General features: G+C 45.6%; 1 long non-coding RNA gene and 1 pseudogene across 1 annotated transcript; both read left to right on the forward strand.

Annotated features, from left to right (window-relative positions):
- The first annotated feature begins 1947 nt into the window (after window positions 1-1947).
- LOC129735034 (ankyrin repeat domain-containing protein 26-like) overlaps window positions 1948-23327 on the forward strand; it is a 42133-nt pseudogene continuing 20753 nt past the window's right edge.
- Window positions 11879-21572, forward strand: LOC129735036 (uncharacterized). The gene is made up of 6 exons (XR_008730507.1): window positions 11879-11987; window positions 14274-14456; window positions 15732-15792; window positions 16388-17444; window positions 19020-19081; window positions 20207-21572. It is a non-coding gene; the product is annotated as an uncharacterized LOC129735036 (long non-coding RNA).

Consider the following 23327-nt stretch of genomic DNA (forward strand, 5'->3'; position numbering starts at 1 on the left):
ATGCGTGCACTTGAAAAAACACTGGAGAAGAAATACTTCCTCCTGGAAAGAGCAGAGATGGATTGTGTTTACTGTGTGTTGCCACCTTGTAAATAAAATCCTGCCTTTCTTCTAATGTCTGGAAGAAAACAAATACACTCAATTAAAAAATGCATTTTGCTCTCCATTCCCCCATTAAATGGTCCGACTGATTACAGAGGTGCTCTTGAAATGGCTGCTGCTCATAGCCATTTCCCAAAACTCAGAGAATTCGGGTTTTGCAACCTGAATTTACTTGGCTGTGTTTTCAGCAAAAGTCTTTTTTCTGTCTTTTTACAATTATTATTATTATTATTATTATTATTATTATTATTATAGCTCTTCCTTCTAGAGATCACGTCTGCAATAACGGAATGCTGCTAATACACTGAGCATCAACTAAGGAAAGTGACTGTACATCAGCCACTTTGGTCGGCGAGAACACTGCCAGAGCGAACAGGCTTGATAAAGCTGTGAAGACTCATTCCAGAAAGGAAAAGGAAGGTTTTAGGAGCTGTACCATTATTAGCGATGAAGGAAAAGAAGGTATTTCAAAGGGCTGAATCTCCTCCCTAAAAAGTGGTACTACATTCCTGTCCTGTTGTAATCAATATTTTCAGCGCTAATCACAGTCAAGTGTGTCCCTCTCTCTGATTTAGGTTTTCTTTGCCATCTCTCCCATGTTACACAACCTCATTGGCAAGAGGCAGTTTCTAATAGGAAGTAGTGTGCTGGCAAGGTGTTCCATGGGTCAAACCATCTAGGGTATACTGGACTGTGACATCACCCCAAAACCATATGGTACTTATAGTAAGGTTTCACCATGCTGAACTACTTAGTGCCGTCACTGCAGCAGTACAATACGAAGGATGGTTCCCAACTTATCTATACCAAAGGCACAACCTGTCTTTTGATTTCTGGACCACGTTTCCATACACTCAGCGGCCGCTTGTGTTCTTTTGTGGCAGTGCCAGCTCAGGCACATTTACTGGAAAGTAACTTTCTGACCCTGTCATGGCAAGGCAGGTAACTAGATGGTGCCTACAGCCCCCCCCAGCCCCCCTCCCGCTATATTAACCCTTGCTGTTTGTTCCTTTGGCATCCATTTGCCCAGGGCTAACGATGGCACACAAGCAGGACTGCTCAACAAGCTAGGAGGCGAATTGCTCGCAGAGCTGTTTTGGCCGTAACTCCCTGACGAGATGCCCTTGCCCTGAACGACAAGCGCTTCCCAGTTTGAGCCATTTGCTTTTAAAACCGACTCGCCCGAGCCCCCCAGCGTGCTCGCAGCGCGGGCCCCGCCGGGGCCAGCGGGGAGCTGCTGCTGCCCGGTACGCCGGCACCCCCCGGGCTTCCCGGCAGCGGCCCGAGTGCTCTGCGGGGGGCGCAGCGCCGCCGCCACCCGCCGCGCCTCTCGCTGCCCCCGGCCCCGCTCGGCAGCGCCGCGGCCGGGCACCGCGCAGGAGCCGCCGGGCACCGCGGGGCAGGAAGTGACGTCACTCGCGCTGGACACGCGCCGGAGCAGACCCCGCCCCCGCCAGCAGAGCCCGCCGGCCGTTTAACCGCCGCGCTCGCCGCTGAGGGAGGCGCTGTCCGCCGCTGCCGCGCTGAGGAGCAGCCTGTGCGCTCGGCTTCCCGCCCTCTGGTGGTTCGCTCCGTAGACAGCCGTACCGGGCCGCTGCCCGGGGCCCCGACCCCCCGTCCCTGCCCCGGGGCCCCCCCGATCCCCCTGCCCCGGGGGCCCCCCGATCCCCCTGCCCCGGGGGCCCTCCGATCCCCCGATCCCCCTGCCCCGGGGGCCCCCCCCGATCCCCCTGCCCCGGGGGCCCCCCCCGATCCCCCGATCCCCCTGCCCCGGGGGCCCCCCCCGATCCCCCGTCCCTGCCCCGGGGGCCCCCCCCTATCCCCCGTCCCTGCCCCGGCCCACCGGCTGCCTCCCGCCGTCCCTTCCCTGAGGCGGGACCGTGCCCGCGCCCCTGCCGCGGGATGAAGAGGTTTTTCGGGTTCTGGTGGAAGAAGAAGGGGCGGCCGGCAGCGTCCGGCAGCGCCGCCAAGCCCTTCCCCACCGGTGCCTACGAGCTCCGGCTGCAGGAGCTGGGCAAGCTGCACCGTGCGGCCGCCCGTGGCGACCTGGGTCAGGTGCGGCAGAGACTGAAGAAATGCGGCATCGACGAGCGGGACACGGCGGAGCGGTAAGCGGCGGGGGGCAGCAGCGCCGGGCGGTGCTGGGGCGGGGTGCGGGGGGGTTGCGGGCAGCGCCGGGACCCGCAGGTGCAGCTGCAGCCGCCGGCAGCTCAAGGGCTCTGGGAGCGAACGGCAGCATCGCTGCGGGGAGCCTCAGCCTGGGCGGGGAGCCAGGCCTGTGCTGCCAGGAGCCCTTGGAGTCGGCCGAGCATCCCCCGTCTTTCCCTGGCCCCCTCCGTGCCCTCGTTCCCGGGGGTGCTGCCTTGCCTGGGGGCGCAGGAGCGGCAGGGGGCCGGCAGCAGCCTGGCCAGGGCGGGTTGCAGAAGGAGCCTCAGGGCCATTCTCCAGGCTCGCTTGGAAGGCAGAGTGCATGCACCTCCGAGGCCTCGGCGTGCGGGGTTAGTAGTTGAGCTGAGCAAGCTGCACTGCCTCAGCTGGAGTAAAAGAGGGTAAGCACTGCGTTTAGGAAAGGGTAAGTGTGCTGTGTATTGGTGCTGTGTGGACGGTTGCCTGATGTGCCTTTTGTGACTGTGATGTTGCAGCCAAAGCAACATCAGTCTGATTTTAGGTGGCAGTTACTTTGCTGTTTGCTCTGTGGCCTTGGTACAGCTAATTAGTGCCTTGGATTGGAAAATCTGGGCAGTGCCATGCAGAGGGAGCTGCTGCTTCTGGCAGGTGGTGTGATGTGTGCTTTTGAGTCAAGCACAGCAAGTACTTGGCAGTTATATTTTAGGGAGAAGCCCTGGGCTGCAGCATAGCTCCTCATGATCCACCGTAAGCATAAGGGAATCAGCTGAAGTTTTTGGGTCTTGGATGTTTTGAGCTGTTAATGCCTTTTCTGAAAAGACTCTGAGTCAAAACATCCATGACATTCAGAGGAGATGCTGGTTTAATCGGAGTACTTCAGCATCCTGGGCTGTCTTTCTCTGAAGACTGGACTTTTGCCAGCCAGCTAGCTTATTGCCCTGAAAACACCTGAAACTGTCTAGATTTGTAGGAAGGCGATGAAGAGTGCAGCCAGTCAGCACGTGGGCTGTGTGCCTGAGTGTTGCCAGCCAGTATTTGTTTATGCAGCTGCAGGTGGGGGATGCCATTTAAGGTGGCTTGAGTGCACTTCTGTGCATAATTCAGCTGCCAGAGTCAAGGTGCCCGATGGCATTTATGGAAATAGTTCGGAAAGTTTCTCTCTTTTTCTTCTTACTGCTTCCTGATTCAGTCAGCAGTCAGTCACCAGCTCTTAGCAGACCCTGGTACGAAATTTCGCTAGTTTTTGCGTTTCAAGTTCATCTTGTCTAGAAAGCTTCTTTTCCTCTGAAGGGTTTCCTTCTGTGTGCCAGGCAATTATCAGTGTTATAACAGGACAAATAAAGTCACAAACTGTAAAAAACCAAGCCGGGGGCGGGGGGGGGAGAGGGAGGGAAGAAAGAAAAGGCAGCATACTATGATGAGCACGGTGGTGGTTTTGCCGTGATAATGCCCAGTGCTGAAAAGCGAGGCTGAGAGCAATTTGGTGGCCAGAGCCTGCCTACTTGCTGCAGCCACTGCCCTCTGTACCAGCCATGAGGGTTGCAAGGCCACCTGTGCCCTCTTAGTGCTTGTGGGTGTGATGTGTGTTGTGAGTGACCACCAGATGCAGTTGCGTTTCAGGGCTTCGTGTTGGAAGACTTGGTATCATTGGAAATAGAGGTGAAGAATAGGAAATAATGCAAAGTAACGGCAACAATGTGTGCATTGGTTGTATGAATATCTCAGGTTTGCTGCTCAGGATTTCCAAAAGCAAAATCCTGCACCAGGAACATGGCAAGGATCACACCAACAGGTTCCTTCCGTAAAGTGGGTCCTGTAGCCCATAAGACCTCCCGAAAGTGTGCCTGATACAGCATCAGTTAGGAGCAGGCAGCTTTCAGAGGTGGTCTAGCAAAACCTTCAGCCTCACTGACAGAGACGGGCAAAACTCTGTAGTTGGAAGCACTGTGGGCACAATGCCAGCTAGTCATGGATCCTGGGTCAGAGCTCATCGCTAAGGGAGATTGACCCTGTCAGCTGCCTGTCAGACTGAACTCCAGCGCTTTCATTGCTTGGCTTGTAGCTGCTGGGTTGTCGGCTCAAGCACCGTTCAAAGTGCGTACTGCCAGCCTGCTGTTTCCCAGTGGGGTTGTTTCGTGGCTGCTCAGGCATCAGCAGTTCTCTTCTACTCTGTAGGTGATCAGCGTAGCAGCAGCAGGAGCAGGAACAGAATCTGGGCAGTGTCCCCAGGGCTGGGTGGCAGAAGAACTTCGGTGTTACTGGAGGCCTCTTGCAGGGACAGGCAACCCTGAGCACTGGTGTTCTCTGCCAGCCTGTTCCCTGAAGTGGATCTTCTGTGGAGCACATAAGGCCTCGCTCCAAGCAGAGCCGTCTCCTGTTGACAAACTGAGAGGCTTGGTTGAGGAGGACAGCAACAAGTCCAAGTTTTCTGAAGGCTTTTCTGTTTGCAGAACTGATAGTGACTACTTGACGTCTGTCATGCTTCCTAGTGGTTGGTAGTAGCAGCTTTCAGATGATTGTGGACTCCTTCATAACCGGTCCTGGTTAGCTTTCAGATAATCTCAGTCAGTCGTTTCTTCAGAGATGAAGAATCCCGCATGTTTCCATGGGAATTTCTCAAAAAGTGGTGGTGGTTGCTCTTGAGCTACTCCTCTGTCAGTGCTCCAGTCTGTTCCCTGTCTGTAGCAAGACATTCCAAATTCTTTGAAGTTTTCTGTATTTCTCTCATCCTCATCTTTGTTGCAGTGGAGGAGGATGTCAGCTGCCCTGTAGCAAGTATCTGTGTTACAGATTACTGTGTTTCTGCATCACCTGCCACTGCATTTGTGTACCTCTCCCTTTCCATTCCCCCTTAGCCAGGGAGCTGTTGTGCTCCTGTCTCAGCAAGGTACCCAAACAATTGCAAGGCTAGTTGAGCTTTCCTAAATACAGAGAAGGACCTGCCTGCAGCGATGTGGTTCAGAACCAGTGCTGGTGTTCCCCTCAGTTCTTGAGGAACTGTGGGATTGTTACTGCATCGCCTTCAAGGGAGGAAGGTCCCAGCTGTTTTCTAGCTTGTCTTCTGCTCTGTTGGGACAGGTGTCCTGCAGAGCAGCAGGTGCTTTGCTTTTGCACAGAGTGAAGCTTGTGCTGATTTGTGCCTCTGATTTAGGGGGAAACACATGCAAGGACTTTCTGGGCAATTTCTTTCAGTATAAGTAGGCTGGTTAATTGACATCAGACCTAAGATGTTCTGTGGTTTGAAGGAGAGGTTTTTTGTTTGTTTTTTTTTCCTCTGGCAAGGCTTTAACTTGAAGAAAAGAGTTTCATTTTCTTATGCTGGTCATGTATTATGGAAACACAGTATTCCCTCCCTGGAGAGGACTTCCTCTGTAGTAGGCTTATTATGACTATCGTAGTTACACGTATCTGAAGGGTCGGGTATTACTTTCCTGTACTCAGGCTTACAGTGTTCTGCTGTCTGGTTTGCTGCATGTAATGGGGGGCACTTTGGTGCAAGTGAGTACTTGGTTTTGTTGCAGTAGTAAGCAAGCTAGAGAAAAAGCAGAAATCCTCGAAGTGCAGGGAAACGCTAATACTCTTTATATAAAGCCCATCTACATCTCTGAGACACTTCTGGCACGTGAATAATCCTAGAACTTAGAGGGTTGCTTGCCATAGTTCTCAGATTCCCAAGCTTTGGTCTTTTTTGCTGTGCCACAGGTGTAGTCCTGCTGGAGGCAGTGACCACCACCTGGGCACGGGAATCTGTGCAGATTAAGTTCTAGAGTGAAGGAAATGGCACCTTACTAAGCAGATGCTGCGGAGGGGTTTTGCTGGCCAGTCTCGGGTGTTTGGTGCGCAACTGCTGTTACTGGTAACAGAATGAGAAATCTTTTCTTAAGCTTGCTTTGTGCAAAGTGAAACTTGTGGTCATAACAATTTACCACAGCCTGAAATTATTTCTCTAGTTGTCTGTTTGTGCTAATTTAATATGTTTTACTTTTAGGACACCTCTGCATCTCGCTTCTGCGAATGGCCATGTGAATGTTGTTACATATCTCGTAGAAAACAAGTGTAAACTAAATCTTACTGACAGTGACAACAGATCACCACTGATGAAGGTATGTGGAATATGTTATGCTCTTTCAAGTGGGGCTTGTCAACTGTGCATTAAATGAGAGGTGGCTGGAAGGATTCTTTACACAGCTCTGTGTAGAAGCATGCATGTTGTAATCAGCGTGGAATAGGCATATGTTAGCTCAGCTTTGAAGGTGCTCTTATTTTCCAGCATTGGGAAGCTGGGGCAATTGTAACAGAGTGCTGGCAGTTCTTCCTTTTTTGCGTGTTGTTCCCAGGCTGTACAGTGCCAGCAAGAAGAATGTGTAGCTATTCTGCTAGAGCACGGTGCCAACCCCCATCTGGCGGATGCTGACGGCAACACTGCCCTTCACCTTGCTGTCCGATCTCCTAATACAACTGTAGCGGGGCTGTTACTTGAGCATAATGCCAATATTGATGCTCGGAATAAGGTAAATTTTTGTATTTGTTGAAGAAGTTCTTTCAAAAAGTTGTACTAGTATTTCTCTTGTAGGGTTTTTTTCTTTTATTTTTAAATGTATTTATCTGTCCTTTCAGGAGGGAAACACTCCGCTTATTCTTGCTATCTCTGAACGTCATGAAGATATAGCAGAGTTTCTTCTGCAGAGAGGAGCTGATGTGCATGCTCGAGATCACTGTGAAAGGTGAGTGGTTTGTCAAAACTCTGCATGGGTCCCTTTAGTATTCTTTAGGTTGGATTAATCAGAGGCATGAGAGTGAGCTCTGAAAAAACCCGGGGAGCCACATAGCAGCTATTTCTGTGTGACTTGTGAAAGCACATCTGCGCTTGGCTGTTGTCATACCTCAGTGGGTGCTTTCCTCGTTGAGGGTTACAAGAAGGCATTGCCTGTGGTGGCCCTTCTGGCAGGAAACATGCTGTTAGCTCAGCAGCACTGCCTCGATTTGAAAAAACATCTCCTGCATAGTGGCGTAGTTTGTACGTGAGTGTTGTCTATGTGGAAGCTTTGTCTGAAGATTGAAGGTTTGCTTGTTTTGACTCCCTCTTGCATTTTATGGTTGCTCTTAATATTTAATGAAAACTGCTTTTTCTTTTGCTCATTCAGTAATGAGGAAAGTAGTTTTTGAGAGCAAACAGGAATAAAAATAATTACAGTGTCTGTGTCAAATGATCTACTTCATAACATATTTTTGGTGTTTCAGAACCCCACTTATGACTGCAGCATCTGGTGGACAGCTTAATTTAATAAAAGTTCTTCTTCGATATGGTGCTGATCTTTTCCATAAAGACAGTAACGGATGGACAGCTGAGGATTATGCTGTTACTCATGGATATTCTAGGTAAATTTTTGACTTTATTGTTAGAATAGGTTGTCAGTTGTCAGTGTGGCTTTTGAATGTTTTTGGTAATAGCAGCAAGGTTTAATGGTGTGTTGAAAGCTTCAGGACAGACAGTGCTCGGTGACGTCTTCTGATACGTATTGTTCCCTGTGTCTACTATTAATCTGGATGTTGAAGAAAATTTCCGCCCCGAATTGTCTGTTAGATTTCAAGTTTTGATGCTAAACTTGCACCTGCCTAATACAAACTCTAAAACATGTCTGCATCCTACAGTTACCCAGAGGTAGAACGTGGCAAACTGAAATGCATGTCAGTCCTCTCCTCAGACCAGCACCATTGTCCTTACTGACTTCCACTACAATGAGCAGGAACTACCAGCCTTTTCTTTCAGAGATGTAACATATCCCTTTTGTTAAAGTCTTAAGCAGTTTCACCCCTCTTATGGATAGCTTTGTACCTGTGCGTATCCCTTCTCTAAGGTGGTTATGTGTGCTTAACAGCTAGGCTGAAAATACTGTGCCGAGCTGGAGCTAATGGCTTCGTAGGTGTGGATATGCACCTCTAGAGTGAACATGACTGTAGTGAATATTGAAGTAGGTAGTAGCCGTGCAGTAAGTTCTGTGTGTATTACTCTCAGTGAATGCATACAAGTATATGAATTCCTACGGCTATGAATACGTGTAGGGTGGATAAGTGGCTGTTAACTGTTCTATTAAACTGTATAAGCAAGTATGTGGTTGTTTTTACCAAATACGTTTCTTCTCTTTCCCTATATAGTCTTTGTACACAACTGGTGGCATACGCATTCCGGGGAGACAGAGACGAAGGTGGTGCACAAGGCGACACAGTACCTGGCATTCCTCACCGGGCCGGAGCTGCTGGCTTGACGTTGGGTGCACCTGCTGTGGACAGAGGAGGTAGGATCTTTAATCACGCAGGAGCTCACGAGGAAAATCACTGTGGCCTTTTCTTTAGGGGGTTTGTGTTGTCAGCGCTCGCTGTGTTCGCCGTTGACTTTAGGGGAGGCATCAGGTGGAGTAGCACAAGAAGCTTTGTGAATATGCTGACTTGTTGCTGGTTGGAGGTGCTTCTTGTCAGGGGTGAGGACAGCTGCGGTTTGTGTGCTACGGGCCCACGTACGGGGTTGTTGCGTTCTGCCTGCCAGATTGCCCATCTGTCTAGGTTTTCATACCGAGAGAGAAGGGGGACAGGGAAGGAACTAGGTGAGTGGTTTTGGGTTTGGGGTGTGTACTTGTACCTGTAGATGGCCATTCAGATTGTGAAAACAAATTGCAAAAGGTTCATCCTGAGTAGTTGTTCATCTTCCTGTGGTTGGGAAGCAACAGATGAGTTAGCAGGACTGTACATGTCTTGTTGATTTCCACTGAGTTTGTGCAGTGGTGTTTTAATATTAATAGTTTCACCTGCACTAAGCTGCTTTTAGTGAGTTGTCTTATTTCTCAGCATCAGTTACGGTTGTTTCTGTGTAGGTGCTGTAGAGACATACTTAGGAAAAATCGTCTTGGAAAAGTCACTTGGTTAGAAACAATAATGCAACTTCTGTGTGTACTGTATCTTCATGGACATAGTTTGATTCCAGTAAAAATAAATAACACTTCTACTTCCAGTAATTTTATGAAATAAACGTTAAAAAGTCCATATTAACTTGTGATCCAGAAAAAAAATTGAGTTGCCTTGTTATCAAAAAATTAGCTCCTTCAGTGAGTTCATTTTAAATTAAAAAAACCAAACAAACAACTCCTTAATGTTTAAGATCCAGTCTATGCTTATGAGCTCATATAGCCCTAGAGGAATCTTAGAAAACTAATCTTTTAATATAGATCGAACTTCTTGTACTTTACATCTCAGGCCCTACAGTGGGAAGTTCTATCCTTTCTGTTTTTTTTAAGGGTGTTACATCAGAACTTTGTGGCAAATGGGCAGCAGACAGTGTTCAAACACAGTTTATTACTCCTTTTTTAAATATGTCGTGAAATATGAGCAAAACATGGGCTATTTTTCCGAGTTCACTTTTCCCAGATAGGGGAATTTAATTTAGAGCCAAACTTTGTTCCTTTGACTTAGGACTAGTTATTTTGATCTAGTCAGCGATGTGTAAAGTTTCTTGATAGACTGAAGGAAGATGCGGAGGTTTTTATATTTTATTTTATTTTTGGAAAGGGCTTGGTACAGGTAGTTTAATCAACAAAATGTTGCTTTTACCCAAACAGCACTCTGTGGCTGCCTCCTGTGCACATAGATAATTGCTGTGGTACCGCATTGTGATGACTGACAGGCCCGGGTTATTTTAAAATATGTGGCTTGAAGAATAATACTGTTGTGTGATTCCAAAATTGATATGCCCTCAGGGAAATAGGGGTTCTTGAACCAAGTGATTTGCTCGGTTCCTTGAAGACAGTAATACTACTAGCATAAGTCCACAATGTTATGGGAAATCCTCACTTGAAGAGGCATAGTAAGTGTGAAGAGCATATTTATGTGGGTTAAGGACTTGGGAAGAGAAAGTGTGGTGTGTTCTCAAACTGTTCATAGTAGGGCTTGTTTTTCTTGAGTAGTACGAATCTTTTTCTCCTTGTGCTCAGTCTCCTGGAAAATGACCCCGGCCTGTTGAGTGAGAGGGATTAGTAGCATGCAGGGAACACTTGGTGGCATTGATTCTGCGGTCTCTTGCTTGCACACACAAAGCACAGGTCCTGCATCCTGAGTCCCTTTGACAGGCTGCAGTAAAAGCTTTGAAGCCCCTGTTAGAGGAGAAGCTAGACTGATCTTGAGACAACGGAGGAATACCCACTTTGAATTCTTTGTTTTAATCTTGCTCTTCATTCCTATTTTTCTGGGATCTTCAATGTAGTCCTTCCTCCTTTTGCTACTTTTGCACTTGTTGAACATTGTTCAAAATACTCGCCTCTAGTGAGCAAGTCGGTATATTTAAGAAGTTGGCTCATGCTTATTTGAGTGTATACTTTTTGTCAGAACACGAACCTTTTTGTTGATTACAGACAGACTTGCAAAAACCTCCAAATGAATGGCTTCCACCTCTAGCATATCGAATGACAGACTTTTCAGATTTGAAGTTGAAATTTCTTTGGCAAAAAGTAATTATGCATTTTTTCTAAAAGCGAGGGTTCAGATTTCTAGTATGTCTTCAGTGGCAGCTTTTTTTAGCTGCTGCACTGCGTATTGGTGTATTGTTCCTACAGAAACCATTGGTTTTTCGTCATAGAGCTCTTGGAAAAGAAACGAGTGCTTCAGTGTGCTTTATATCTGCTGTATCACCTTTTAAGAAAATTGAGAAATGGAGAAGGAATGAGAAACAATCTTGAGGTCCTTTTTTTCACTCTTACGTGTGTGTTTTTGATAGGAGTCCTCTTGCCACGTCCATTCCATGTATTTGTGGTAACATCAATATAAGCAGGACTCCCTGTTGCTCTGAGGCAAATGTTATGGCCTTGTCACACAGACGTTTGGTGTTGGGTAGCTGCAATAACAGAACCACACCATTCTTACTAAGTAGGATGGGTAGAGCAGGCAGATGGTGATTTGTATTCTAAAGCTTCTGTTCCACAACATAGACACGCGTACACACACAAGCACACATGCATGACACTCACAGCAGTCAGTGCACCCGTTCTGGTCCAGTTGTGGCCTGCCCTATAGCCCTGGGGGAACAGGGTATTCACTCTGACTGCTTGTCATGCCTGCGTTCTGGCTGGTGGCGTAGCTTCTCTATGTGAACAGTTCAGCATGGTCAAATCAATATATGCAGGGCTTTTACCTCAAACTGAGGTAGGAGGGGGCTGTGTCTGCATCAGGCACCATCTGACACAACTGGCTAGCATATCTCCAAAGTTTGTTGGCACCTACAGATTTTTGGGATGCTTAGACGGAGGGATTTTAAGTGTGCTGTATGTATAAAACGCTCTACAAATACGAAGGAATTGCATTGGTAGTCAGTGCTGGGCAAGGACTAGTCAAGCTGAGAGAAATGCAAAGTTGGCAGGACAGTAAACTGCCAAGAATCTGTTTCGGTGTTTCAAAATATTGGAATATATGTATTCTACAATGGAGCAAGTAAATGAAGTTACACTGTTTGACACTGTCCCTTAAGAGTAGAGTTCTGTAGGTTGTGATAGGTTTGGCTTCTGCTTCTTGTAACTGTAGAGTAGGCTGATGGTCACAGTACATTCTCCCATTGCTACAGCTTTGTTAATGTACTGGTTAGGTTTTCTGAATTTCCGGGAATTCACATTTATTCTGGTGTCCTTGTTTGGTCTGTCCTTGACATGGCTTTCCCTAAATGGATATAGGAATGCCACAATCTCCTAGCCAGACATCAAGAACAGGAAAACCAAAGAAAGGTATTCTATACAGTAGCATTTCAACTGTGAAACATGTTGCGTGATGTACAAATACTAACACACCTGTGATGTTTATTATCTTGGAGGTCTCTATTCTGATGGTTTTGGTTTTATAAATTAGGTTTGAGAGCAGGCTTGGGGTGCTTTTTGTTGGCATGTTTTGCACAGGTCCTTTATTACTGAATTGAGTGATTGCTTTGTGTCATTAGTGATAGTAAATAATATTATTTAAAAAAAAAGCTCTTCTGTTACTCCAAAATGAAAATGGACTTCAATTAAAGTAGAAACAAGTGATCCCTAGATACTACTTTTCTAGATCCCACTTCTATGGTAGGGCATCAAGATCTGTCTGAAAACTATCTCATAAACTTTCTCTCTTGCTTTTTAAAGGAGAATGGGAACTGGTTTTGATCATTGCTTGAAGTTACTATGCATGGAAAGCAAAAGTTCAGATAACTTACTCAACATGATATGCCCTTTGTTTTCTTTTCCTTTTAATGATTTTGTCTAAGACCTCGGTTTGGCTCTCATCATACAACTTTATAGAAGGCTACCAATCTCCTATTTATAAGCAACTTCATTTTGTGATGATAGTTAACGAGAACTAATTATCGAGGACTTGAGGAGTGCTGAAATAGATACGATGTGGAGGCTCTATTTGTTTTTTTCCTTTCTGTCCTGGGAATTGAAGAGGCCTTTTATTTCATCTTAGTTGTTGATAATTGAGAGGTTTTCGCACTCTTCAGGCTGGATTCCTAGAGTTCAGGTTTCTTTAGTGCATCAGTGGTGTGCTAGAGTGCGCTATGGTTGAGTTTGCAACATGTGCATCTGGGCCACGCTGCCGTTCAGAGGGATCTTGACAAGCTGGGTAAATGGGCTGTCAGGCCTGTCTTAACAGAATTCAGCAAGGGCAGATGCCAAGTCCTGCACATGGAAAGGAACAACCATTTGCTACAGCACGTGCTGGAGCTGCCTGGCTGGAGAGCTGCTTTGCTGGGAATAGCCAGAGGGTCTTGGCAGAAAGTGAGCTGAGAATGAGCCAGCAGGGTGCCCTGCCGGCTGAGAGGGTTAACGGTGTCCTGGGCGGTATGAAGAGCAGCGTAGCCAGGAGACTGAGGGAGGGGATTGTACGCTGCTACCTGGCAGTCCCTGGCTTGTGTCCAGCTCCCTGGGTATAATTTTGAGCCCCCAGTGCAAGAGAGAGTGGTCTTTCATCCGTGAGCGAGTTCGGTGGAGGGCCATCAAACTTTGCCAGGAGCAGGACTACTTGCCTTTTGGGGAGAGACTGGGGGAACTGGGCTTGTTCAGTGTAGAGAGGAGATGACTTTGAAGGGGACCCAGCAGCAGCTTGCAGCACGTGTGAGGAGAAGACAGAGACAGGTGCCTCCCAGTGGTGCGTGACAGGAAGCAAAGGTACAAGAGGCATAAATGGAAACAAGAGAATTTCTAATGGAATGTGGGCAGCTTCACCATGGTGAGAACAGTAAAACAGAGAGGTTGTGCAGTCTCCCTCCTTGAATGGTTCAAGATCAGACTGGATAAAGCTCTATGCAGCCTCATCTGACCTCAGAGCTGAGTCCGCTTTGAGGAGGCGGTTGGCTGAGAGACTTGCCGAGGTCCCTTGTGACCTGATTTATCCTGTGGTCCTGTGTGCCAGTTGCTTTCTTAATTGATGAAAGCTTGGAGCGTAGTATAGATTGCCCTGGTTACGCCTGTCTTGCCTGTTGACTATCCTTTTTGGTGCAGCATAGAGACCTGCTGGGGATTTTTCTACCTGAGGATAGGCATTAGATCTTGGTTATGCTTTTTGATGTTTTTTACCTTTTCAGGATAACCTGTAAGTGGGTAGAGCACCAGCTAGTAGAGTATATAAACCAGTAAAATCTCTGTCAACAGGGTGTGCTTGTGTGTGCAGTATGAGTACTTCAGCAGTTCATTTATTTACTGTCTTGCTAAAGCACCAGTATTTTGTTAACTGTTTATTAACGTAGCCTATTCATGCTATGCTGGGCTTTTTTTAGTTTAGAGGTAGTTCTTAAACTTTTAGGTATAAAAGTTCAAAGGAGATATAACTCTAGTCTTTTTTGTTTTGTCAATTCAGTGTGACTTGAAAAAGCAGTTGTTTGGAAATGCATTCATTCATTCATGCTGTCTTACGTAAAGTTGACTCCCCAAAGTTTCATTCTGCTATGACATGTAGAGTTGTCCAGGTTAAATGTTTGTATGTGCTGGTTGGTTTTTAGCATGCCAAATCTAATTTCAACATGTCAATTAATGTTTGAACAGCAACAGACGACTTGTCGCAAGGAGACTCAGTCGGGTAAGACTTTAAACATACCCAGCACATACCTGAGGAATGATTGGAGAGACGCAGTACTCATTTTGCTTTACTTTTTAAGAAGCTTGGAGAAAGAGGGGAGCGATGTCAGTTGGCGTGCTTCTGAGGAAGAGCTCGATTTTTCTCCCAAGGTATGGTGTATTTACAGTAAATGTCCTGTAAAAATAAGTGATCTGAAGGCAAGTTTTCTGGGGGATTGAAAGAAACTACAGTTCTAGCCAATATTGTTTTCTCCTTAGAAGCAGTCTCTGACCTGCCAGCCTTTTTTCTGCTGTGAGTTTTTCCTAAAAGACCTGTAGCTGTGGCAGAGCATGCAGCAGATCTGTGGTTTGAGGCAAAAGAGCCATAGGCGACGAGATAAACCCCCACAGTTTTGTTTGTTCTTGGTCATTTGAGTCAGATTTTAAGTTTATAAGTTACTAATATAACCTGCTCTGTTCTTCCTCAAACACTGTTAATGTTTCCTGTAGATTTCGTGATAGAATCCTAACTGATAAAGGGCACTTTTTAATGAAGATGTACTGAAATTCTTCATCACCTAGTTCTCCTCTCCTCCTCCTCAGGTTACTCAAGAGTGCTCAGCGGATGAGTTACTCAAACGGGTCATCTTTTTTTCTTCTATTGAGATGGCATTCTGTGCTTGCATGTAATCTCACACTGCATGTTTTCCCTCTTTTTTTTTTTTTTTTTTTTTTTGAATATGCTTAGGCAGTATTCTTTTTGTCAGCTACAAGCTCTCAGGCCTATTTTTTTTTTTGCTAGTGTTCTGAAGAATTATTAACTTCTGCAGTGATGTCTGGAGCATCAGTTCTGTTGCTCTGGGATTCTGCAGCGATGAGGAACCGGTGTTCTAATTCAACCTACTCTGCAATACTGGAGATGCAAGCATGTTTAGTTTTAACATGATTTCATTTTCTTGCACTGATTTAAATATAAATTATGCATTTTTTTGGGCATGTTTTTGAAATTTCAGGATATTGTGGTGAGTGTACTTGCAGGGACTAATTAACGCAGTAAGTCTAGGGTTCTTAACAGTTACTTCCCTTGTGCACACTTGCAAGTAAGCATCCAGAAGCTGCGATCTTAAATATAACTGAATTTTACTGAAGTACTACAAATATTAAACCCAGATTTTTTAGAACTGCTATGCATGTAACCATAGTTTTGGGCACAATTTTCAGAAGGGTGCCTGCACGGTATTTTGGGGGGTGAAATACTCACTGAATTGCATACGTGAGGAGTGTTTTTGTACTTAGAAGTACAGGATGGAGCCAGCACCTGACCATTATCAAAAGGACAGCCTGATGACATTTAGTGTTCAAGATTTGATGTGAACAAAAGATTTGTTGTTGTCGTTAGTGGTTTTTTTAAAAAAAATAATTGTTTTTTGGCTTCTTTATTTACAGAAGCTGCAGAAGCCAAACTTGACATTCTTAATGAATGTTTCCCAGCAGTTCAGGAAAAACAGTAAGCTATTTGGAAAAGATTGCATAGTATGCTAATATATAAAAGTAGATTTGCTAAGTCGTTTTTTAAACTTTTCTTTTCCTATGGTAAATGAGAAAAGTAGCATTTTGAAAACACAGCACTTAGTCACTTCAGAAAACATAAGTCATGTTGTTAAAATGAAGCTATTAATCCCCTCCTAAGCCTTTGTCCCTGGCCAAGTCCTTCCTCCATCCTGCCCATCCTTGACTTGGTTCCTTTTCCAGACACTCCCAGATTACTCCATTAATCTGGTAACATGCCTGTTGCCATTTCCATAACTCCTTTTGTTGTTTTGACATAACTGCCATGTCTCCAAAGACGGTGAATAATGAAGTATCTTGCAAGTCGGTACCAAAGCAAACTGTCTTTCAAAATCTAAATAATTTGCAAGATAAACAAGAAAGTTGGAACAAGAAAAGCATGATTCGGGTGAAGTTTCACAGAAATGATGACTCTGAGATGACAAACTGGAAAAAAGAGACACCTCAGCTTCTCTCAGATAGTTGTGGTCTTAAGGAGAAAAAGTCAAGCTTCAGTAATGGCTTTGAAAGTGATAATAGTTCTTTGTCAGCAGGAAAAAAACCAATGCTTGAAAGTCAAAGACCAAACTCTGTCTTTCTTGAACATGTGGATGATGAAGATACAGAAGAAGAGCAATGTGAAGTAGATAATAAAGTGTGTGAAGCGCCGAAACAAGGAAGTGAACACTTGTGCTTGAATAGGCATGAAGAAAACGTAAGAGCAGCATTTCACTCGAGCACCAAAGTAAGTTATATAAGGATGATTCAATCACAAAGGTATTTTCTAAGGGTAATAAAGGTAAGAACCAAAAGGTAAACTGGATTTCTGTTAATACTTCACGTATATCCATCTTTTGATCTTCCTTTTTTTATATTAGAAAATGCCTTTACTCCTAGCCAAAGCAGTTTCTTAGGTATAAGAACAGCGTTGGGCAGTATTTTCAATATTTTTTTAATTGGTTGCAGTGGTTTTGCAGGAAAACAAATAGGCAGTATAATTTTTCTGAAATAAATTCAGTTTTTCTCAGCTGTATGTACAGTTTTTTATCTGTCAAGATTTATTGCCATTTAGTAAAATACCTGGTGTGATGGCTGAAAGTGAGGAACCAACAAGTTTGAGTCAGATTGAGAGCAGGAAGTTAGTGATTTTCCTGGAGCAAAGTAGAGGAAAAGGAGCGTGTTCCAAAACAATGTAACTGAAATGAAAGCTAGAGTTAGGCTGACAGGAAGAATTGCTTCTCAGGAGCTTTGCAGAGCCAGGGCTAATGACTTAGGGCTAATGTCATTGCTGTCTCCTCAGAGATTCCCATGGAAAAACTGAAGGTGTTGTAAAACAAAGCTCGACAAAGTTTCCCTGTTGTCTTACACAGGAAAAGCATTTTTAAAGTTGTCGATGGGTGGCTAAGAAGGTGCTTGTTTCTGCTATTTCCAGCTGTTTGGTCAATCTCTTCTAGGAAAAATCACCTGAACGGGAAGAAGAGGAGAAGGAGCAGGAAAAGGAAAACACTGGTGAAGAGCTACGAACTGCAGTTGTTGAGGGTGTGAAAAATTCTATTTGTAATGATAGCCATCAAGTCCACAGTGCTTCCAAAGACGACACTGGTGAGAGAAGTGAGTTAGTAAATACTGATCCCAGTTCTTCCTCTATAAATATTAATGCACAGTAAATGAACTGAAATGGTGCTTGACTTCTGAAACGGTAAGTTTTTCCCTTGCCTGTGAACCCTAGTGGGCATTGGCAAGGAGGAAAGTAGCTTTTGTTCCTTTTCGTTCGTTCCTGAAGAACAAATTGTGGCCTTGGATTCCAAACGATGCTAAATGGAGCAGGTGTCATTCTTGGTTTTGTTGCTGTGTTCTCCCTGAAGCGATCAGAACAAAACGCACGGTTGAAAAAGAGGAGGATTAGAGAGTCTTGGTGTGACAGTAGTATTCCCCTTTCTGGCCCGTGCTGTCAGACTGAAAAGTTGTGATTGCTCTTGGCTGAAGCCTGGGAAAGATTTGAGTCAATCTGAGAGAAAGCTGTTCTGTTCCAGTGCCTCACCTTGTCCAGTTTTAAAACGTAGAAAGTCTCTCCAGTGCCACGCTTGTGTGTGCTCGAAAGCATTGCCCCGTCAGTCAGGGCTGAGCACTCCAGTACTCACCTCGGGTCTTGGAGCAGGAGGAGAAGGCACACTTTGCATTGTCTGTCTCCAGAGAGTAGAGTGGTGTGGTAGATGTTACCAGAGCGTGTGTAGCTGCTGATCAAATGCTACAGAGCGGGCCTGGCAGAACCTGCTGTATTCCAGGTGTTGTGCCTATACGTGCTCTTCTGTCGGTGCATTTTACCATAAGCCTGCATTTGGCACAGTGTAAGTAGTCCTAGCTGAGGCTGGAACCAGCAGTTCCCCTCTGCTAGGACGGGTGCCCTCACTGGTCTCTAGCTCCTTTCCCGTTTTTGTGTGCGTGTCTCCACGAGAGCGAATCCTGAATCAGTTTTACCTAACGGACTAGCTTAAAACAGAGAAATGAAGATAGTTTAATCTGGCCAGGAACCTACTGAGACTGAGCCTTGCGTGTGCCTAGTAGAGAAGAGATTGGGATGTTGGCCCCTGAGATAGAGACAAGTTGTGTGTTTGGGGTGAGATTTTGGGCTGTGAGCCTCTCCTCTTTTTAAATGGCAATGCTTAGGTGTCTACCTTCTGGGAAGGTGCAGGGTAAAAACTGCTAGTCAAGGAAGATCTTTTCTGGTAGCGCTACAAAAGGAGCATTGTTTCTTGCTGATCTTAGCGTGAAGATGTGTCGGGTGGTGTTTCTATGGTACTTCTTGTACAGTGGATAGTGGTAGTCAGTGGAAAATTCTGGAGCTGTAGACTGGAGAGCAGGTGACCTAGAACACTATGCCACAGGGCTGCAGTGTGGGGGAGCCTCTTCCTGAGCGTGACACAAACCCGTGTTCACTGCTGCTTGTAGCTGTGTCAGCTGTTGTGCATAGCCATCTCCTGCTGGAGAGGAGGCAAGAGGTGGCGATCCAAAGGAAATACCGTGGTATGTTGTGTGCTGGGTGTGAAGAAACCCTCGAATTCAACACTCGCTCCTTAGTTTGTCCTCAGCAACAGAACCGCTGTGCACCTTTTGGGCGCAGGGGTGATGGGGAAAAGCAGAGTGAAATAGAAGGGCTCAGTGTCTCCCCTCTTCCTGCATTTGTAGGTGCCCTGACTGCAGTGGGAGCAGAGGAAGAGGAAGATGCTGAATCTCCCTGGGATTCTGAGGTATTCCCTGTGAAGGACACCGGGGTTCCCAGTGGGGCGGGGGTGGGGAGCGAGATCCAGAAGCACTCGGAGCTTGGGCCCTGCCGCGGCTGAGGCTTATTTCCCCTTCTCCTGGTTCTGCTGTATGTTTGTAACTGGGGGCCCTTGAAATACTTGTGCTGTGTGCTAGCTGCTCAGCGAGGCTTGGGGTGAAGGTAGGTCGAGCTAATGATTTGGGTCTCGTGGCAGCTGGCCCTTGCAGTTGGGTTTCTAGTACAGTATTGCGGCAGTGAAGTTTCTTGCTGCTTAAAATAGTCTGAGCTTCTCAGCGGGGCTGGCGGGATTGTTGCTTTTTCACCACACAACTCTGTTCCGCTGACGTGTTCAGTGGTTGCCCTTAGGGTCTGCAGCCTAGACGATGAGCTGCTTTGGGAAAGAGCCTTTCTACCTTTTTGGCCCTTTTTGAGAGTAATGTTCAACAGAGATACCGCACGTGCTGGCTGTGTTGGCCCTTTTAGTTCTTCCTGTCTGTGGTAATGGGTTAGAAGAAAGCGAGCAGAGTCTGTAGCTTACGCCCTCTGACTTTTCTTGTGAGGAAGAAGGAACTCTTCCCCACCCGCTTCTTAAAAATACAAGGCTCAAATGCTGCTGGGTTGTTTTGGTTTTTTTTTTTTTTTTGTAGAGCCTTGGTTTCTGTAAGCTTTGTCTTGCTTGTCTTTGTTCAGCCCTTGCAACCGGGAGTAGCAATGTGTTCGCTCCCCACTGCAGGACGTGTGCCTGGGGAACATCAGCACAAATTTGAGTATCGGGTACGAGTTCAGTCGAAAGTTGGGCCCCCCCCAGACCTGCGGTTACGGGTTCGCAACCCACAGCTCGAGTTACCGTGTTAATTCTCTCTTGCGGCTGTGCAGTTTGCCAGCGTGACAGACTAGTTTAGATGAGTTGTGAGGTTTTTGCCCAAGATCTGAAAACACACAAGTCTGCTGTGATTTTCCAATATACTGTGCCTTGACGTGCCCTTTCCAAGGGGCTGATCAAAGGCTTTTGTGATTCCATGCTGTGCAAGTTGGCTTAGCAGGAACATTTTGCGTAGAAATGAGTTGAGAATTTGTACCGATGCTCACGCCCGTGTGTTACGCTCTACAGACGGATTCTGAAAGTCCGGAAGAAGGATCACCTGGTGTGTTGCTTCCAGCTGCAGACAGACACGGAGCACGCTCGCGGATTGTTTCAGGGGAGCGCCACACTGGTAACTTCGTGGTGGACTAAATGTTTGTCTGTAAACACGTATAGGCTGAAGTGAGCTTTTATCGATGTCTGCCTTAGGAATGCGCTTACGGTGTGGGTGCGCGCTATAGCAGTGAAGTGCTTAGTATTTGTTAATTAACACCAGCTCTCACGGCGCTTGCTGGCAAGTTGTAAGGGAAGTTACCTTGTTTGCGTTGCGTGTGTCCTTTGGATGTGTTTGTATCTCCTTGGGTTCGGGTTCTTGTGGCATAGTGCTGAAAGTGTATGTGGTTTAGGGCTGACCTGTCTGAACACCTGAACGTTCTTGGATGATAACGTAGCAGGAGAAAGCTATGATCTGGCCAAGCACTTTCCCCCCGTCTTAATTTTTGATACCTTGCTGTTATGCTTTGCCTAGGAGCTAAAATGTGACTGAAAGTTCAGGGTTTGTTGTGAAGGGCTTCTGCCTGTAGTTTGTGCCGCTGTCTCTTGAGCATCTGGAGTGTAGAATGGCAGGGAAGTTTTGCTGTTGGCGTAGAACTCTCATCTGAAGGATTTCTCCTTTACTAAACGGTCAGTCCTGCTTGTAGTGTAAGTATGATAGAATAGCTGAAGAAGCGTATCCAGTTTTAGTTTAGTAAGCTGGAAGCAAAACTTTAAAAGCTCCTGGGAGCTTGTAAATCCCCTTGCTGAGTAGTTGTCATGCTTTGTATGATTCTACTAAGAGAAGTTTAAAGTCAGCGTAAAAAGGAGGTAAAAGGTGATTACGCTAATCTTTCTAAGGTTTTTCTGTACTGCTAGACCACCAAGTTTACTGAAATCAAATGCTGTTTGCTTTTTAACCGCTTTTGTAAACATGAAAATTTTGCTGTGGAGCCCTTCTTAGTAACATTTCGTGCACTTCTTTCATGAGAGGACTCAAACTGTAAGATGACTAAAGCAGAGGACTTGAGAAATATAGGTGGGCCAGTAGATTGTGTGGGTTTGTAAATGATTTCCATGTTGGCCAAAAAATTTTTTAAAAATTACATATTTGGAACTGTGCTATAAATGCAGATTACAACCAATTGTAAGGTGTTGGTTTTTTTCCTTTCCACACAAGCTAGACCCGAACAACCTGATAAGAACTAGTTTGCTTCTACCTCATTGAATGATGTGTATGAGGTGTCTGTGTCCGCACCCACGTTTCCTCTGTCCCATCAATGGAAAGGAAAATACTCCTCGACATTAAACACTTGTAGGATAATCGCAGTCGTAGTGCTGCTGGCCTGTTTTATGGTAATTCGTTACAGCAGACCAGCTTTGGCTTTTGAAATAATCTTTGTAGAAGGCAGGATTCAGCTCCTCAAAATAAGTATATTGATCTTGTTGTTGTGTTAACAAGCATGTCCTTCCTGCTTCCTATGGATTGTCCTAGTTCTGTGAGTATTATTTCTTAAATCCAAGGCGCACGATGGGAAGCGTGCGTTGTCCATTTCTTGTATACCGATACAAATGCTGGATGTTGAAGTGGATTGAATGTTAAGTATCGCAGTCTCGATGGAATAAAGCTTGCGAGTAATACTTAGTTGTAGAAACTGCTGATGTTGAATGGAGTGAAAGGTACCTTCAATTAAATGAAGTAACACTTCCCAAAACGTTTTTTTACCTCCAGGCATTTTGGAGAACCCCGACAATTCCCAGGTAAGTATTTGTTTGTGTCAGACTGACTACTTGTCCTGCTCGTTAAATATTATGTAGTTACTTTAAGTTTGATTTTTTTTTTTTTTTTTTTTTTTGTCGTCATTGGGTTGTCTTTCATAGCTGAAGACCCCTGCATCTGTTTTGGAAATGAATGAAACCTCTCCTAAAAAATTGCAGCAGAAATCAGGTAATGTTCACGGCATGTAGTTCTGGGTTTAGCTTCGTAATCTTTCTAGACGGGAGTATTTAATAAAGCATCTGATTGATTTGTTTTGCGGATCTGTTGGAGGAATTTGGTTTAGGACACGCAGAAGATGTTGAAGGTGTTCATAACAATCTCTTTGTAGTGTTCTTTTATGAACAGACCCATTGTACTTGCAATTTTCTTTCTAATACGAAATTAATGGCTCTAGCAAGGCATCCCGGGAGCAGGTGGTGTGCTGAAATATACCTCGGTGTATGCGTTTGCTCCCTCCTCTAGCCTGCTGTTCAGCACTGTCCATACCCTTCCATGATGTACGCTTCCTACACCGTACTTGCTGTCATCTCCCCTTTTCAGGCAGTCCTGAAAGTCTGCTTTTCTTTCAGGGGCTCAACACCCCCCCCCCCTTCCTGATTGTCTTGGTCCTTTGAGCATGTGCTGTGGCTGATTCCAGGCTAGGGGGCTGTAGGCTAGGCTGTCCAGGAGCTGCAGGTGAGCCACAAAGGGGAATTCTTGGGCTCGTGCCGTAGCTGTAGTTTGCAGGAATTATTACTTGCCTGGCTTTATCTCTACCTGTCTGGCAGTCGTTTTGAAACATGTACAAACACGTTCCTCTGAGGCTTCCCTCTCTTGTTTCATGGAAAATGACCAGCAGGCTCAGAGGCAGGGGAGGGAGGTGAGGAAGAGAGGCAAGATGGGAGGAAATGAGTGTCAGCGTGTTGTCAGGAATTCTTTTTTCTTTGGAAACAAGGCTAAAGTTGAGGCGGCTAGCTGGTCGGCTATGTATTGGGGAGAGGGTATGTAACCTTAATGGGGGTTTTTTGTTTCTTTGTTCTGAGGTTTATTGATTTGTATAGTTGATAACTTGTGTTGTATTTTGTATTAATCACGCTTGTTAATCGGATGAGAAACAATTTGCCATTCAGGTTTTAGAGTTTCTGCAATTGGCTATTGACAATATAAACCAGAGAGAGGTGAACAGATATGCAGAAAAGTAAGCGGACTTGGAACTCTTTGTATTCTCTACTTAGAAGTTACAAGTTCTTTGGCATCTGTGCTTTAGGCGAAGAAAAAAACCAGTATTGTTGTTCTTTTGACAATAATAGAGATGAAACTTCTCTCTAGGAGATGTATCTTCCTCCTTCTCCTCTCGCT

Source organism: Falco cherrug, unplaced genomic scaffold (genome assembly GCF_023634085.1).
Source record: "Falco cherrug isolate bFalChe1 unplaced genomic scaffold, bFalChe1.pri scaffold_108, whole genome shotgun sequence".
In the NCBI taxonomy this organism is placed as follows: Eukaryota; Metazoa; Chordata; class Aves; order Falconiformes; family Falconidae; genus Falco; species Falco cherrug.